General features: G+C 36.3%; 1 protein-coding gene across 19 annotated transcripts in view; it reads right to left on the minus strand.

Annotated features, from left to right (window-relative positions):
• The window catches only part of DLG2 (discs large MAGUK scaffold protein 2), a 997,608-nt gene that overhangs the window by 235,748 nt on the left and 743,034 nt on the right, over window positions 1-18,826 (minus strand). The window lies entirely within an intron of this gene.

Raw genomic sequence — 18,826 nt, forward strand, 5'->3', positions numbered from 1 at the left:
TAGTGAGGCCCCAGTATTAATAATGCAAAGTACACATTAAAAATAAATCTTTAGGTCAGTTTTATATCACTGATTCTACTAACTGCAGACTTTGTCTTACTTTCAAACTTTGTATACATCTCAAACTGTTTGTTCACAAGAAGCACACCTTATTTTCAATAAAAGCTACTTTATCTGACATTAGTGAGCAACATATCTATTTTACATGCATTTCATTCTGTAGCATAGCCAATACTATCTGACAGAAAAGATGCAATTTTTTTATGTGTAGCACACAAAAGAGTTGCTATCATGCCACAGGACAAACCAAAGATCTGCTGCTTTCTGCTATTTCCTGTTGTCACCATTGTGCTTGTGTTTTATTGTAGTAAACTTCTGGACTTATTCTTACTCCAAGAAGGTTTTAGAAAGTTTTTGAAAAAGTATATTGCTCTACCAAGAAGAGCTAAAGAGCTTTTTATCTGTTTTATAACAAAATATATTCAGGAGTACTATAAGTTTCTGGCATCACGGCATGAACAGAATAGTTGAGTTGGACAAACACTGCAGAATATTTTAAGAATATTGGTTAAAATTTCACATTAAGTTTACATTTCAAAAATTATTTGGGATGTGTATTTTAAACTACCTTTTTAAATACTGTTCATGCATTTTTAAAAATCTAAAGTTTGAATTGTAGTTTGTCTTCTGTCGCTCTCCTCTCCCAACTGGGAAGGGAATATACATCCTCATGTTCCCGTACTGGTGTCCTGTGCAAAATTAATAAGAAAGGGAACAGCCTCCTCTCTTAATTTCTCCCCTGTACACATGAGTCAGAAGTGGCACAGCAGAGCCATAACTCCTCCAGCTTTTCCCTGTGCAGCTTGACTCTTGGAAATTTTATTCCCTGAAGCTGAAGAGATGCAAGAATATGGCTGGTATAAGGAACAAAAACCCAGCAGAGAGGAGGGACAACGAGGCACGTCACAAGCCTCTAATCACATTGTACGTCAAGGTCTGTTCCAAAGAGGAGAATGGAAAAGCTGTGCCTGAGCTGTGCTGATGATGCCAAACCCACAGTAAGACTTTAAACAAACAGTTCATATCCTTGCAACAGATGCTACATATTTTGTGGGGAAACAAAATCTATTAACAAAGCATGGTAAGGTAGCAATCGAAGGTTTGATGGAGGAATTTGGTTTATTTCACAAATGTGTAGTGTTACGGTTTTCAAAGGAATGTTGCCTCAGGAAATGGAAGCAGAGGAATGACAGCTGATATGGCACTTTGCCTTAAAGCTTTTAAGCCATCTCTCCCTGTTTCAAGATTTCCTCCTTACTACCGCTACAGCATAACTTTTACAACCAGAGCCAAAATATCCATCCAAGCACAACTGCCCAAACTATCTTGAATTCTGAAAGCTTTTTTTCTTTTCACAAAAAAGATTTCAGTATTGCCCTGTATTTTTATTACAGCAAATTTATTTGTGTAACTCTGACCAGCTTCAAATAAGCAAAATTACAAGAGTAATAAAGGTAGAACTTTCAGCTGCTACATACTAAAGCCAAATAATTTCCCATTTATCTACAGAATTAGTAACTGAAGATGATCACCAAGCCATATTGAGTAGTAAGCACTTGGGATGTGACTGTTCAGATGTTGCAAGTTAAAGAAAAAAAAAGGGACTACATTCAACATGGCTATTTAGAGCAGTGAATTATTGCTCCTGCACAAAGATTCAAAATGAGGAAAGGAACTGGTCTGATCACTGTCATAGACTTCCAGGTCCCACAGTGATGCTGCATTTTACTGATGAATTCAACTACCTTGGAGGATTGATACTTAACAGAGGCCACTGTGCAAAACCTGAAGGTTATAACCTATCTGTTTCTAAAAATTTTACATAATGGATGAATAAAACTAAAAATTTTGCCACCTTCTACTCACAATAGTCTTTACAGAATTAGTAAAACAATTAGATTTTTATAAAAGATCTCTGTTTGACATCACATACTTCTTTAACATGGAACAAATTACCTTTCTCAACACAGACCTGTCGAGACCTAAAGTTGGTATTGACTGGACTCTCATAAATTTATTACTGGATTTCACTATTTGCATATGTTTAAAAAAAATGGACAACATTTTATAAATGCAAATTATTATTGTTCAAAACATTTTATCTCTATTTAGATAGGTTGATGAAAATGTTATTTATTATCTCTCTAAGAAAATTTATTGTTGAAACACAGAACTGAAATGAGAGCAAAAAGCATTTCTGGAAGTGATTTGGAGCATCAAATTACTTGATTTTGGGAGTCCAGCCTAAAACATTTCAAAATCCTGATTTTCCAAAAGAGGATAATCATCCCTTTCAGAAGACAAGGTGTGCAACATCTCAGCAGAAGAGTAAGGTACCCAAAATTCAATGACCACTCTTCTCAGCCACTTAGGAAATCATGCTGTGCCACCACATCTGCTTGGTAGCTATAAAATCATAGAAATAATAGAAAGGCTTGAGTTGGAAAGGGTCCTAAAGATCATCTAGTTCCCCTCACACCGTATTGTTATGATTGGGGCAAGAAGAAGCAGCAAATTAACAAAAGGATTATCCAGACAGGCTGTCAAAAGAATATTCAAAGGGAAAAGCAGATCTTGGGAAAACAAAACACATTTCAATTCTGGAGTGAAAAAAAAAGACTAGGATAGCAATATTTTCCATTCGTCAGATGCTCTACTGAGTAATGTAATCCCATGAAAAGTATGAATTATATGAATGATTTCAATTCAGTATTCTGAAATTACTAAATCTCCTAAGCACTAGGTGCCATCAGCATCCCTCACTGGAATGACTACATCACCATGTAAAGCTGTGCAAGGAACCTTACAAACCACACCTTCCAAGCGAGGGCTCAGCTATCTGCAATATTCCACCCATTCAAAACTTCTTCCAGTCCTAGGGATTTGTGACACAGTGTTCAAATAGAGGCTCATCTTCTTTCATGAAAATAGTTCAGAACCGGTGAGATGAAAACTCATTTTTTGTACATAATTATAAAAATCAATTTTGATGCTTGATACAAGTCTATGCCTTCTCAGGTATCATCATGAATATAATGACACCTAAAATTCCAAAACACAGTTTAGTCACTGCTTGACACAAGTGGCTATCCAATCAGAAATTTTCCCTGAAGAAAAGAATCTCACATTCTGTAAAATACCAATTTTAACTTAACAGAGTACTAGAAAAGTCTTTAGCTTTCCTGTCCCAACCCACCTGCTATCAACAAAGAACAGTTGTCCTCTATTTGCTATAGCCCTGATTTAGGAAACCTTTTATTTTCATATATCTTTATTTTGACTAGTCAAAACTTACAGCTTAAAAATTATTTGCTTCCTAAATCAATTGACCTGCAACTTCTCAAAAAGAAGCCGGAAGCAGCCAGTGGCACAGGCCGGGTAGAGACCTTTCTGAACACTGGCTCCAGAGCAGGGTTCTTCAGGTCCCAATTCTGAAACTGCCACACAGAAGAAAAGTATACAAACTCCATTTGTCTATCAATATGTTCTCTGCAGGAAAAAAATCCAAAACAAACGACAAAAACACCCCATAAATCTAGAGCTCTGAGTTATTCTTTGTTATTCACAATACTAAAAGAAAAAGGAGTGATAATACAATATTGGAAAAATTCCACTGGAGACCAGAAAAGGGAACGCTAATACTGTTTGATTTTATGATGTATTCTCAGCATGTTGTTTCTTTATGTCAAGGACTGAAGGTAGCACTGCAGTTGTTTATAAAGCTTCTAAGCCTTTGCTTTGATGGATAAAAGAGTTTAAGAAGGCAACATGCTTTAATACCACTAATGTGGAGTTTTAATTCAGCTCAGTGAAGTGAAACCAGCTTTTCCTGATGCTGCCAACAGCTAACCTTCTAACTTAAATGAGTTTTTGCTCTCCTATGGGATTAATTAGAAGACCAGAGATTGCTTTTTTTGGTATTAATTTTATCTCAGCTACAAACAGTTTGATAATATCCAGTACTGACAGTTACTGACCCATATTAGAAGTGTCAAACTAACCAGACAGTCTCCCATCAGACGCAAATAGAAAACTTCAGAGAATAAGATTTTTCAACCTTCCTACATTCAGATCACCCTCAGGTAACAAAGCCAAACATGAGATGCAATGTGGTTTTCATGCACAGGCACATGCAGGGAAGATTTTAGCAACATAACTCAATTTTTAAAATGGCATCTGTACGTCTGTTGTACAAACAGCATTGCTAGGCTAAATATCTACCCCGTGGAAAACAGAAAAGAAACAAAATGAAAGATTAGGCGCTCACTCCTTTTCTTCCTTCCCTGCCTCTCTTGCTTCCTCAAACAGTATTCACACAGAAGTGGCTAGCTACATTCTGTAACTTAAAATATTTGAGTTGTTGCAGCATTAAACTAGCATCATACAACAACAAGAAAGAATGCAAGGTGAAACTGTGACTCATAGGTATGCTTCAGCTCCTGGAATAAAGCTAATTATCCACCTTTGTTAGCGGTGTGCTTAAATCAGTAACTATCTTCAAAGTGGTGAAACATCCACTGACTTTAAAACTACTTCCTTATGGCTGAGGTAATTGCAGGAGATAATGATAACCTTTCAAATATAAAAGTATGCTTATTTGAGAGGAACTTTTATTTCAGCTTGAGACTATAGTACTTAATACAGCTGAAGACATTTGGAATGAAGTGAAGGGAAATGAAAGTAATTAGAAATTCTGTTTAAAGGAGTAGAGTGGACAGGATATACTTTTGATGCAGTTCCACATATAGGGTTAATACAAACTTATTTGTATTAACAAATAACAAATAACATTAATACAAACTTAAAGTTCCCATGTAGGGTTAATACAAACTTACACAGTACTGTGAAGAACACAGCATTGAGTAAACTAGGCATAACAAGTGCAAACTATTAGAAAAAATACTGTGACAAATTGATACAAACTGAAGAGGAAGAAATTTTAGGAATCATTAAGACCTTGCTTCTTGGGAGGTTCTTCTGTTCTAGATGTCACTGTTATATACTGATTTATTTTATTACTTACTTTTAAAAATTTTATTTTAACTCCTACCATTTATCCCATCCTCAACTTACTATGTTCCTTGTTCATATCTTCATCTCCTAGTTTGGACAGACTTGGGTTTTTAGAAGTGGGGTGCCTAATTCTGCACATCATTCCAAGACATTCTATTACAGTAATAAAAAAGTAACCTCAAGTCTTCCTACCAGCCTCTCAGGTATAATATTACTATTGTTGTTATTATTGTTATCATTATTATTTCTGATACTGTAATGAATATAAGGAACTATAAAGCTCCTTCTGGGAGATGAAATACTCCCTTATGAAGTCAGTTTGAAAATTATACCAGCTGAGGAATGAGGTTTAAAAGTCAAAGTATTTGCAAGAAGTGAAAAACCTGCAAGTCTGCAGAAAAAAACAAAGGATAATGGTAGAAGAAGGAAAACCCAACATTCTCAGCTGCTTAAGCAATACTAGACGGAAATGGTCCATGAACATAACAACCTAGGTTGGCTTTTATTACAGTTGTGGAAGAGAACATAATTCTACTTTCATGAATTTAAATAGAGAGCATTTATTCAGAAATTACAAAAAACTTCCTGATGCACTTTGCATGATGTCCCAATTACCTACAGGTGGTAGTATCTGATACCAGATCTGATACAATGCTGAGCTTTCAGCTCCTCATGGAGAAAGCAGCTGTCACCCTCCTTCCTACTCTTTGACACGATGCTTATATAGTTCAACATCACTAAGGTTTTTGCCATGCTGCTACATTTAAATGTTGTACCTCATTTACTGTTCACTACCACTCCTAATTCTCTCTGGCATTAGTGCTTTCCAAGCATTACCACTCCAATGAATTGCACAAGGTGTAAGACAATTGGAGATGGTTTGATTTCTGTGTGACAGAACAACAGCCACTCTTACTGGGCAAAAAGAAATCATCTTCCTCAAAGAATAACACAAAGTACAGTACAGAAAAATGTCTTAATCAGTCAAGTCTTCAGTGATATAACAGAAAGAAAGATGTACTTTAGAAAAAAACTTCTATTAGGGTTGTCTGGAGACATTAATCTGAACACGTTGAAACAGTTCAGAGGCAGGCTGCCAATATTGTGGCATTGGAAAGAGTCATTGGCTGCTTCCAGTCATTCTATAAGGCTGGAAGGAATTATTCAGCTTTTCACTCATTTTATATATATGTATTGGGTTTGTATGACAAGGTTTTCACAGCAGGCTACAGTTGTATCTTCTGTGAGAAGCTTCTGGCAGCTTCCCCCATGTCTGCACCACTGGTAGTGCCTCTGGGATAGCGTATTTAAGGGGTAAAAAACTGCAGCCAAAGAGAGAGATGAGAATTTGTGAGAGAAACAGCCCTTCAGACACCCAAGGTCAATGCAGAAGGAGGAGGAGGAGGTGCTTCAGGCGCTGGAGCAGAGATTCTCCTGCATTCTGTGGTACAGACCATGGTGAGGCAGCTGTGCCCCTGCAGCCCGTGGAGAGCCATGGTGGAACAGAGGTCCACCTTCAGTTCATGGAGGACCCCATACTGGAGCAGGTAGACACCCAAAGTAGGCTGTGACCCCATGAAAAACTCACACCGGGGCAGGTCTGCTGGTAAGACTTGTGACTCTGCAGGAGACCCACGATGGGGCAACCTGTTCCTGAAGGACTGAACCCTGGGGAAGGAATTCATGGAAAGGACGTGTTTGGAGCAGTTTGTGAGGAACTGAAGCCCTTGGTAAGGATCTATAAGTTGGAAAAGTTCATGGAGGACTGTTTCCATTAGGAAGAATCTCATGCTGGAGCAAGGGAAGAGTGTGAGAAAGGAGTTGTAGACATAGCATGTGATGAGATGACGACAAACCCCCATTCCCCATCTCCCTGTATAGCTCAGGGGAAGGAGGTAGAGAACTTGGGAGTGAAGTTGAGCCCGGGAAGAAGAGAGGAGTGGGGGAAAGGTGTTTTAAGGTTTGGTTTTATTTCTCATTACTCTACTCTGATTTAATTGGCAATAAATTAAATTAATTTCACCCAGTTGAGCCTGCCTTGCCTGTGATGGTAACTGGTGAGTAATCTCTCCCTATGTTTATCTTAACCCAGAGCCTTTTCATTATATTTTCTCTCCCCAGCCCAGCTGAGGAGAAGAGGGATAGAGTGGCTCATGTGGGCACCTGCTGTCCAGCTAACATAAAGCCAGCACAGTCAAGATTTTTCCTATTACAAATGAAAAGCAAGAATATGTGCATACATATATTAGTCTTTTGCAGAGAGTACGTAGCACAATTTCCATCAGTAACTGTTCTGTGGCAGCTGTAACACACAACATTCACCACTGTCTTATAAACTCCACATCTGATGTATTTCTAGAGCTGTGCATTGCTTCCATAATGAAACATATTATTGCACAGAAAACCTACTGGGTTTCTGTGCAAGTAACAACGCAAATATCTACACCAATATTGCTTTCCAGCTTAAACAAATGTTGAAAGACATTTGCAAGGACTAAGGAACTTTGAATGGCAAAACTTTGATATAAATAAAGGAATATCTCAGCAGTTTTAGGAAAATTCATATAGGCACAATAGGAAGAATCATATAGGACTTGCAGTCAAAAAATATCAAATTGCACATCAGACATGTATTTAACAGTTGCATTGGTGGAAAAAAAAGAAAAGGAAAACAAAGGATAAAAGAAATTATTGTTGAAGTTTTCCAGTAAGGAAATTGCTCTTATTGTCTAAAGAAAAAGCTCATCTAATCTATAGTCTGTGAATACAGCATAAATTCTGAAATACTGTAACCTAGTAAATTATTCATAACAATGCTAACAGCCAGTAAGTCTTGAGTCTCATAAAATGTTAAGACCAGAATTTTTAGATGACCTGGTTTATTATTGTCAACAGAACTGGATGAAATGGATTACTTTTGTCAAAATTCAATTTTATGGGTGATATGTACTCAATAGGAGGATAAGAAAACAAATAGTTAAACAGACATCTGAAAAGTCTAAAAGATCTCACATTTTCATGTACTTTTCCACCACAGTCCATAGAAGTTCATTTATAGTTAGGAATTCCCTTTGGGAACCAGAAACACCTAATTCCAATTCAGGATGCAAAAAAAAAAAGTATAATGTGATTTTAACACAGATCTCTGTCAGAGGAATCTTGTCATTAGTAAAACAGACATAGATTATATCTTAATGGTTACATTGATCTTGCAATACTGCATTTAGTGCCTAGAAAAGCTTAGCTTTGCTTTCTCTTTTCAAGGGAGGTTTGACTTTCTTTGCACTGAAGATGACACTTGAATAATGATTCATAGGACTTTTGTACTGCATCTGCTTGTTTTTTAAAGAGTAGGGAAATCATAGATAAATAAGCCCAATGACAGACTTATAATAACATCAACCCATTAAACTAATTTGACAAGTTTCTATCCCTCTCCATCCAAAGAAAAACAAGTACATATAATTCTTTTCATGCTAGAGTCATTGCAGTAAATGTTACTCATTCAAGATAAAGCATATGAAAAATAACAATTACTTTAAATGATTTAAAACAAACATTTCTATGTTATGAGATTCTGTATCATATTTGCATAATAAAAAACCTACAGAAATTTAAGTTTTAATATTGTTTCTGTATAAGAACAAGATTATTTCCTCTGTGCTTACTAACTTTCATGTGTGCATTGCACTGAATTACAGTAACTGTCACAGTAAAACAGGCAGAAAAGGAGTACATTCAGCTTCCACAGAAGTGGCTCATTAAAACAAAAAGAACTATCACAACAGAAAGAGCATTAATTTATGATTGTGATTTAAAATCCATCAGAACAGCACACTCGATATTGCAGTGACTCCTGGTACTGTGTTTACGGCACCTGTGTGATACCTTCTGATAATGTTATCCCTCCTATTTGGATATACATTATCTCTGTGCAAGCTAGGAATATGGGTTCAATGTGTCTTTTTTAACATAGCAGATGTGAGAAAGTAATCCTACATAAGCTGCTATTTAGTCTCACTTTCTCTGTCATTCAAAGCAGTCCAGCATGCAAGTGTGCATTTGCAGCTATACCAAACACAAACCAAAAAATCCTAGAAAAATACACAGAGAGAAAAAAAGCAAATGCAGAAATAACATAATGGACATAAACAACATTCCAACTGAATAAAGATAAACAGCAAGGAATGGTGATTTGAAAATGCAGAACTATAAAGAATGCAGAAGAAATTCAACAGTTTAAGCTCTTCTGTTTCTAATCTAATCTACATGAATCATGAATCTTTTTAATTTGATAGAAACTGGACTTAACATTTCATGGGAAATGTTCAGTGTTTTATGCCTTGAGGTCCAAGGATGAAGCACACATTAGAACTAGATATATAAAAAAAAATAAAAATCTATTACTTTTTCTCATTCTGGGGTTACTCACAGTGGGAGTGTCAGGCATAAGCACCTCCCACAGAAGATCACCATAATATTATCCAAGCACATTAGTAATTAACTTTGCCTGTCTTTGATTATAGGCCATAGATTGGATTAGATGAATGATAGGGTAGACAGATTATTTATATGTTCCATTATGTCAATCCTTATACTCCTAAACTCACATATAAACCACCATTTATTTAAAGGTGCTTGTTAAATTCAATCTATAAAGATATATTTAGCTAATTAGGAAAGAACTGTGAAAGGAATTTATGAAGAATTTTACTCTAAACCTGTGGTAGTCATTAACGTGAACTGTTTAGTTACTAACTTGATAGATAAATCATTTGATTGGAATCTGGGTTTAGTAGATTTGCAAAATTAGCAAGCACTTATACATGATTGAGCTGAAAAACAGTTACTTTGTGATCCTTCTGGGAACTGATTTAACGTCACCATAATACTTACTAGCATAAGTTCTGAACAACAGTCTGAGTTTCCTTCACTAAACTTTTCAAGTATTTGTTAAGGTTAATGTCTTATAATTACAACTTTCTCATCAGTCAGCCAGCAAACCCCAGGTTCCTGAGTTATTTCAAGGTTATTTTGGTGTGAAGATACTTCCATGTTTCTTCTACTTTTGGGTTTCATTTACTAGATAAAGAGTTTTAACTAGAAGTAAGTCTCTCTTTGCTGCTACCAACTAATCATTTCTCTCTGCAAGTACCTTTGTACTTTGACTCCCAAATGTTTTGGCCAGAACCAATTGCACTGGGTACACTCAGATTTAAAATACTGCTGCTTAAGAGAAAACATCTGAATAACAGACGTACAGAAAAGCACAAGGAAACATGAATCAATCAATACAAATGGTCACAGCTGGATTTATACCAGCAACTCATCTAACTTTAACTAGCACAAAAACCAGAATTCCATTGTCATTTAGCACTTCAAAAAGAAATAGCCACATGAGGAAGCTGGTTTTGGACATGAGTATCTTGTGCCCATATTTATCCTGTGCACAGAAACTGAGCTAGCATTACAGCATTTTCTTTCAGTTCTTCATGTGTTATTTTTGAAGGACAAAGCAGTTCTGCTTAAAACCTATGAATACCCTGAAATCTGTGAACACTTCACATATGAAATAGGGATTTCTTAGATGATCCAAAAAAATGATAGAGAGTAAGCCCATGCACTGGATGGTCATCCATATTTTCAGATCTAGAATTCACTAGATTGGCAGGAAATTCCATGGCAGTAGGCTCCTGTGTTTAGAATTCCTTTGATGCCCTACTTTATTCCAAGCTATGCCTCTCGTCCAACTTATCAGGGAAGTCTAAAATTGTAGAAAATACCTGTTTGAATAATAATAGTTTTTAACCAGTGCAAATTGGGTAAATATACATCAAGAAACCCAAAGAAGATTCTTTCACTTGTTACTTCTGGATATAAAACATGAATTTTTGTACCCAAGTTAAGTGGAACAGTTTCTTGCTGTTTTTTTCTTCTGGGACAGAGACAGGCCTGGAGATATTCTACACCTTTCAGGCATCTAAATTAATTCAAATTTGTATCTTATTAAATGTATGATAAGTACTGTAGCTACAGAATCCTTTTATATACTGACCAGAAATTGCTACACATCAGTCACAAACAAAAACTCTTCCCTTTAAATGTGACTGTAGAATGTGTAAATGAGTGCTGGAAAAGATTTGTGTATTTTGTTGATGGCAATCCAGACCTGCTAAAAATTCTTACAGTAAATGTTACCCTCTGCACACCTCGGATTGAGAACAGAGGTAAAACTGCCATCATTTTACAGAAGAAAATATAACATAATTTCTTTTTACATTGCACCTTTTCTTATTCTCTACATAGAGACTGGTTTAAGCCTTGAGTGATGAAATGCTAATATAATTTAAAATAAATTTATTAGGACCTATTTTAATTCCCTTTGCTTTTTCTTGTTAGAAGTATAAAGGGTCTTTACAATACTATGAAATTCCTGCATATTGGTTAATCAGCCTGTAAACCAATATTCAGATGGTAGCTTCCACTTTTTTCCACTGATTAATTTTATGACTCAAATGAGGCTCTCTCAAATTTACAAAAAGATAATTTCACTGATTTAAATTAATATGTTCACTACTAAAATTTGAATTTGCACAAGGTTTTCCTGATTTGTATTCTTTGCTGTTCCTTTTGGCAAGTGAGTCTGAAACTTCCTAGCCTCACAGAGGATTTCCTCTAGGACCTCTCTCCATTTGCCAGCTTCCTGTCTCTAACAAAACAAAGATAAATGACATATTCAAACTCTAACAATGATTGGAGCAATATTAAGGTAGACAAGACTAAAATTAATTTGTGCTATTTACCACTTCTGTGTGCAAGCTGAAGAAATCCTGTCATTTTCTAAGTTGCATCAATGTTGTATTTCTCTTAGTTGACACTAACTAAACTGACTTTTTCATTTTAAAGTAAGGCAAGAATAGCAGAACTGGAAAATTTGAACATGTAAACATGAAAGGTATATATGGACAAACTTAAAGAAATCCAATGTGAAAACATTACAGCATATTCTGTCCTAGTGAAGAGCATATTTACAATAATTTTTATAAAACTCCTACCTCTTACTAAATAGTGTTTACTTAAAACCACAATTTTATATTGCAGCATTGTGTTTTAAAGTTAATTCCTCAGCAAAATCTATGCTGCTTGATTAAAGTCAATGGCAAATAGATTTACCAATCTTTTAAGAATTTATTTGCCATGTGAAGCTAGTCTTTATGAAGGATACACAGTAGAACATTCAAATACATTGAGAAATAATTGTTAAGATCCTACAAATCATGATGTCATGTGGTTTGGGAGTCAGCCTTGACATGAAACCTGGTTATAATATTGTATTGGCATGTTTATTCTTGGTTTAGCTCTAACAAAATCATGTAATTCTCATTCGCTTTGCTGAGATATGATTTGGTTTTGGTACTGTACTGATCTTCCTTTGTGGACACCGCCTGCGTAATCCCACTTTTGTCAAAACACAAAACTCTACCCCCTTCTTGTAAATAATTCAAATCACTATGGTATCATACAAGATTGTATCAGAAAAAAAAAAATAGGAAAGCCAAGGAAAAGAAATCAGTTGACCATGATTCCTGTGTTCTTATTGCCAGTATGGTGTGAATCTTGGATTTTTTGTTCCAAACAACAACCTCAGAGCACCCTAGCTGAAAGACCTGTTCTGTAATCCATGGCATACCAACGTGAATGCTAATTGTTGAGTGATAACTTCAAAAAGTATCTGGGAAACCAGACAAAATCGACTAGAAAAAATAAACTAAAATTTCCATCAGGAGTAAATTTCTCTCTTTGCATATTTCCCTTTCTAAATGCCATGGACATAGCAACCAGAAGAAATTTAAGTCATTTGAACCTCAAGTTCCTAGACAACACCTGTGATTTCAATGACACTCATGAATTCATCACTTACTTTGGATGTCTTTGTAACACAAGAATTTTTATACACTTTGAATGAAATAGTACAATATAGGAAATGGTTGTAAATGTTTGATATGAAAAATTGGCAAAATTCACTCACACTGCTGAATCTGAAATGTCAAAATCAAATTCTCTTCTGCATGGTGCGATGACAGTATTATGTGAGTTTGTATTCCAACCAAACCTGTATGACTTCTACTTCCAACCAAGCCTGTATAGCCATGCTCTTGCCACAGATACTACATATGTCCTCCTACCTGCAACTCTTAGTCACTGTACTTTGAACAGGCTCAGAGTTCTGATTACAGTTTATGCAATCTGCATCAGTTCAGTAACTGAACTGTCTACACATGTTGCTGATTATACCCAAGTCAGCTGTAATCAATGTGGGCATTTATTGACAGCAGGTTAGACTGCTTCATCAGCTAGCCTACCTTGGCTAGAACAGCTCAGGACTATGGTCTTGCACTGGGCTGCACAAGTGCACCATACTATCAGTGAGTAGTGGCAAGTGATATTTGGCTTCTGCATTGAGTACTCCACCCATGTGGACTGCAGTGCATTTCAGGTGCACATGCTGATATGCTTTCTCTTTACACAGTGTAACACATTATGAGGGTTCCAATCTGCTTTTTAGGAAAGCTTGTGTGGATACAGTCACTGATATTCAGAATTCTGATGTCAGAAATCAGTGTAATCAAATAAAAAGCAATTTGTGATGTGCAAAACCATATACACAAATGTACTCTCAGATTGTAGAGTTGTATTCTTTTCCCTGCTCCTCACTTCATCAGTGTAGTGATTTCAACAGCACAAAAGAAAGAACTATAATGATCCTCAAAAGATGCAGCAAGCACCTCCAAGCACCTCCAATTATTTGTGGAATGATGCATTTTGTATGTGGAGTATGGAAATACTCTGGAAAAAGACATTGTCTATGCATCTCCTTGGGGACCGTAATGTTTCTGTTCCTGTATTTCCTTAACAATATTGAAATTTTAATTTTGAAAGTCAAACTAAAACTTTTTCTTCCCTTTCTCAGCTAAAAAAATGTATTTTAACATCTTTCACTGACTTTGCTTTTTCAGTAGTTTTATGCACTATAAGCATTATTTAAAAAAAAATCAGATAAGCTAGCTGCTTCTAGTGCTATTCTTTAAAAATGAAATAAAAACCTTTTAAAGAATTAATTCTTTTAAATCCCAAAGCAAATTTGAGTTCAACACAAAAAGGTCAGTTGCATAACTAGACTTTCACAAAATTCAGGGATGTTTAGAGCTTGTAACTCTAATGTGTGTTTTTTTTCATTTCTTTCTTAGCAAAACAAAAAGAAAACCTTTTTCCAGGGACTTTGTATTGATACAGCGGCTTATAATGACTATGGCTTTTGATGAATTCCTACGTCCCTTTGTCCTACTACTGCAAATTGGCACTGAATGCCTCTGCATACACACGTATGTTTTATCAAGGGCAGTTTTCTTCTTGGCCTTTCCAGTGTTTCATCCCAAAAACTCAAGCTCAAGAATTTGCATTTCCCCACTATTTGTGTGTAATAAATAAGCATCCCTCTTTCTGCCCTCCCTTTCCTGCATTACCTGTCCCCTGACCAACCTGTACTACTTCTTAAATTAATACAGTATAAATGCTCTGACATTTAAGAAGCTATGTTGAGGTACAATAACAGTATAACTTACACTGCCAAAATTTTAACTCTAAATCTCCCCCCCTTCACTTTTTCAGTTTGGAAACAAGGTTTCAGTATTTTCAAACTTCCAAGGATTTTGGTTCAGGTCCCAACGTCCTTCACAAATAGTAGTAGGAAAGACACCCTCTTGTGTGGGGACATTGATAATAATCATAATGATAATAATTCAGAATAGCTTTCATTTTTCATGGGTTTTTTTTTAAATTACATTTGGGGAAAATTTTAGATGCAAGTATTGAGGCAATATAGTGGTAGGTGAGCTCTACAAACTTAGAGCTGCACAGTAGGTGTCTGAAATGCCTCCAGTAATGAACCAATGTTCTTAAACATTTCTGTTTTACTCCACAGTAAAACTTTGTTATTTCCTGCAGACACACACTTTTAAAACATTGAACTAACATATGAAAAAAAGACAGTTTTAAAGGAGCTTTGGAGTTGGGAGAAACTGACTCCAAACAGACACAACCCTAGTCCACTGCGATAATATAAATTATCCTTCCAACTCTGAATGAACATGAGCCAGCAGTGTGCCCAGGTGGCCAAGAAGGCCAATGGCATCCTGGCCTGGATCAGGAACAGTGTGGTCAACAGGTCCAGGGAAATGATTCTTCCCCTGGACTCAGCATTTGTGAGGCCTCACCTGGAGTACTGTGTACAGTGCTGGGACCCTCAGTTCAGGAAGGATACTGAGATGCTGGAGCAGGTCCAGACTCGAGCACAAGTCCTATGAGGAGAGGCTGAGGGAGCTGGGGTTGTTTAGCCTGGAGAAGAGGAGGCTCAAGGGAGACCTCATCACTCTCTACAACTACCTGAAAGGAGGGTGTAGCCAGGTGGGGGTTGGTATCTTCTCCCAGGCAGCTATCAGTAAGACAAGAGGCCATGGTCCTAAGCTCTGCCAGGGGAGGTTTAGGTTGGATATTAGGAAGAAATTCTTTACAGAGAGGGTAATCAGGCATTGGAATTGGCTGCCTAGGGAAGTGGTGGATCCTCCATCCCTGGAGGTTTTTAAGATGAGACTGCATGTGGCATTTAGCGCCATGGTCTAGTAACCACGGTGGTGTTGGATCAAGGGTTGGACTTGATGATCTCAGAGATCCTTTCCAACCCAGCTGATTCTATGATTCTATGATTCTGAACGGAAGTGGGATCAACAACAGAAATTTTTAAGTTTTGAAGTCATATTTAGATCTCACTGCAGGCAACATATTTAGGGGTTTAGATTACAAGGAAAAAAAAAGCAAAAAGCTAAATAATTTTAAAGTAAATATCAGAAAGTTTTTTTTAAATTAAGTATTTTTGTACTTCTGACTATTCCATTAATTAGTATTTTATACTTTTTGGACGGAAGAAGTAAAGTGCTGTGAAATCAGCAACTACAAATTTAAGCTACAAGTTTAAACAACTCATTCAGTTTTGCAACGCTTTCCACAACAGTGTCCTAAAATAGTCTTGAAGTGTCATTGGCCTAGCACAGACTCAGAGACTGCTACCTTCTGATTTCTATGTCACAAACACATTTTTAGATATATCCTGTTCAAAGTCAGACCTTACTTGACAAAATGAACAGCAATGGACATATTGGCAAGCATCTACGTAGAGAGCTTATATCCAGAAAAATAAATGGTGATAATTAAATACAAAATAATCTGGGGGCTTGAGTCAGCACTACATTATTCCACTGGGATAACTGTAGTGCAAAACAACACTAGTGCTGGGCTGAGGGAAGATTCATTATTACTGTTGTTATAATTGTCTCACATTTCCCTGATAAACTGCACTGCTCTAATGAGATCCTACCCTCTTTCCATGATGCTTCCTTTCACTCCACTTAGTACTAATGATCACTTTTTTTCTACAATGCAGAAAATCTTGCATATTTCCAACTGTTAGAAATATCTTTTAATTCCAAGGGCTGCTGGTGGTGTCTGTGGGCACATCACCTATTTCATAACCAGACAAAATTGAAGGAAAGTCTTGATTTTCCAAGGCCATACAACTTGTCAGTGACACAGGGAAATTTCTCAGTTCCTAGCTCTTTGCTCTAGCCAGAAAGTTTTCTTGCTTTTTTCTCTGTAGTTACAACCCATGGAAACGACTCTTCTCCCAACAGGCATTGGGGAGAAGGTGTATGGGGAACCATAGGATGTCTTTATTTACCCCGCCTCCACAGTAATATTTAATTTCTTAGCTCAAAGAACCCTCTCTTGGGGTAAAAAGAGTAATTTGTTCTCCAGGTTAAATTTATTCTTGGTTTTTCTGATGAGTCAAGAGTCTAGCAATTACTGTGACAGATGAAGTGATGATTTTTATGATGTGGAAACTTGTCCAGAGGAATGAAAGTGAAATCTCCAAACCCATTTCTCATAGTGGGCTTTAGACAGTTGTCAGGTAATAATACCACTTTCATCACTTTGGACAAGATTTGAATTAATGAATGGGTCCATTAGCTTGTTACTGTAGCACCCCTATGCAGAGTGACACTTTCTGACAAATTTTTGTCATTTATTCTGAATATACTTGAACCAGATACTGAACCAATAATAAAAATGTGGATTTAAATTTCTCCCAACACTCAGAAGAATTTGAACATTGTATCTGGAGTTTTAGTGCTCTATCATTTTGGAAGAACTGTTTCAAGGGGATTTTGAGAGACCAGAACAAAATGTTTGAGAGCGTGCTTACATATACTGAAAACAGTAATGTGTCTCACAGAAAGGACCATTTCAAACAAGAAAGTTATTGTGTAGACTTAGTTAGGAACTGACTGGATTTTCATAAGATAGTCAGAAGCATCACTCCCACCTTGTATCTAGCCAGAAATGCTGTAGCCAGTGTTAGTGGTGAATGGCAATCTCGGAGGCAGACATTAGGTAAAACTTCAATTTTGAGGGTCATGGTCCACCTCAACCTCCCCATACCAGATGACAGAATGCCCTGGCCATTCAGGGCACAAACCTATTAAAAATAGTCAGATACCTTTCTAGTCTCCTGGTTCCAGTCTTCACCACTAATTAAAAGAAACATACATAGGGATTGTCTTTTTATACTTTGGGAGCTTTTTCTGTGACTTGGATACTGAGTTTCAGAGCTTGCTGATAGACATGGAAAGAAAGGAGACATCTTTCCTTTGTTCCCCTGTGGCTCTGTTTGTAATCATAACAGCAGAAAAAAATTAATACTAGTGATTTAAAGATGTTTTCTTACTGAGAATTGATATTTTTTCTTCTCTAAAGGCATAGTAAAGATAATACCGCTACTTAACTGAACCCAGTTAATATTTCTGTCCTTTTTATGACCTAAGAATATACAGTTTAATTTCCATGGGTGCAGAATTGAATAAAAGATCTGTAGCACACGAAAGCACAGTGTCTCTAAATGTCAAACCATATTAAAAAATTATAAAACATTTCCCAAATGATGGAATGGAACAAACACCTAAACTTTTCTTGTTTTAAAATTTTATTCTATTCTGTTTAATGAGACTAGTTATCCTTCTCAATATAACTAAGAAGATTATTTTACTGATAGATAGAAAAGCAAATAGAATTAAGTGACTTGCTTAACTAAAGAGAATTAGTCAACAGCAAACAGCAAATAAAGTCCAGCACTCTAACCTGAAGCACCCCATCTTAACCTGAAAGGCTTCTATAACTTTACGTAATTAAACACTTGAACTGTAGAGATGTTATACCTTTGCAGGTTAAGATTCTCCTGTAAGCATCTCTCTGAGTTTTTAAAAGCTGCATCTTCCTAACAATTACATTAATAGCATCCAAAATAGAAACTCCTCATTAAAAAAAGGAAAGCACATAAGCGAGTCTGTAGGAATGTTTGTGCTTATTAGGGTCAGAGATTCATCCATGCAAAATAACATGAGAGCTGAGGCCGAAAGACAGCATCATCTTTCTTTCATTAACTCTCACAGTTATATGACTGGATCATTTACTTGAAGAGAACACGTGAGTCAGGATTAAATAGAAATTATAGGAAACTGTTCCAGTTAAGACTTTTTAATTTGCTAATTGAAAGTGATAAGGAAAAACCACAATTAACTTCTATCTTTTCTAAAAGATCCTAAATAATTTAAAGGCCTCAGGAGGCTGATTTACAAACAGGGAA

The sequence above is a fragment of the Lepidothrix coronata genome, unplaced genomic scaffold (genome assembly GCF_001604755.1).
Source record: "Lepidothrix coronata isolate B3197 unplaced genomic scaffold, Lepidothrix_coronata-1.0 Scaffold76, whole genome shotgun sequence".
NCBI lineage: Eukaryota > Metazoa > Chordata > Aves > Passeriformes > Pipridae > Lepidothrix > Lepidothrix coronata.